Source organism: Salvelinus sp. IW2-2015, unplaced genomic scaffold, assembly GCF_002910315.2.
Source record: "Salvelinus sp. IW2-2015 unplaced genomic scaffold, ASM291031v2 Un_scaffold7603, whole genome shotgun sequence".
Lineage (NCBI taxonomy): Eukaryota > Metazoa > Chordata > Actinopteri > Salmoniformes > Salmonidae > Salvelinus > Salvelinus sp. IW2-2015.
The window spans coordinates 12445-13453 of NW_019948863.1; the positions used below are offsets into that span (position 1 = coordinate 12445).

The window sequence follows — 1009 nt, forward strand, 5'->3', positions numbered from 1 at the left end:
AGAGGGTTACACACACACACTAACTAATAAGGCACATACACATTTATACACAACATTATTTATTATGGGTTTCTGTTCTACCTTGTAATTTTTAACATCCATTACTGCTTGTTTTGGTTTAGAGCTGCAGAAGGACTTCACTGTATGTGACATTAAAACTTGAAACTTGAATACACACACACACACACTTCAGCTTGCTGATTAACGCATACTCCCACACAGACTGATACCAGTACCTGCAAAGGCTAACCACCCACACATCCTGACTCACTTTACAGCACACACACTCACACCACTCTCTTACGATGGTTGCTCTGATGAGGGCGAGGGATCTCCGATGTTGTTGAGACATTCCCTCTTGATGAAGTCAGCTACCAGAGGAGGAAAGTTCTGGTAGTGGGCCTTCACATTGTTCTTCAATATGAGACCACTTAGAGAACGGGTCGGCTCATCTACAGGGGGGTTGAAAGGAAAAGAGGGAGAGAGAGGGAACGACTGGACTAATGCTCGCAACCATTTATATACATCCTACACACACACACACTTACCCTCTGATTTGAGGCTTGTAAGGACAAAGATGAGATAGTTGTTGAAGTCTGGGAACTGGTTGAGCTGTTCCAGTTTCTACACACTGTTAAGGAACACCCTTACTGACAAAACATCAACATGGCAAATCACCAACAATCACTGACACATTCATGACTCTCATCTTTCACTCCACCCGAGGAGACACATTATGAAGTATGGAAAACAATCACACACAAACTCGCTCTCTCCGAACGCTGACACACTGCGTGTGTGTTTGAGAGGATACTTCCTGCACAGCTCTCTGTGTGGCTGTGTCTGGAGACTGGGGGTCCTTCAGCAGCTGAAGCACCTGCTGCAAACCTGTTCATCCGGCTGCCACTCCATCCTACCACACACACCACACACATACACAGAGAGAGAGAGAAAGAGTGACTCGAATGTTTCTCTACATTTTCCTTACAGCCTCCACCGGCAAAATAGT

General features: G+C 45.3%; 1 pseudogene; it reads right to left on the bottom strand.

The window, feature by feature from the left end:
• Window positions 1–300: 300 nt before the first annotated feature.
• Window positions 301–912, bottom strand: LOC112079329 (transportin-2-like; annotated as a pseudogene).
• Window positions 913–1009: the final 97 nt, after the last annotated feature.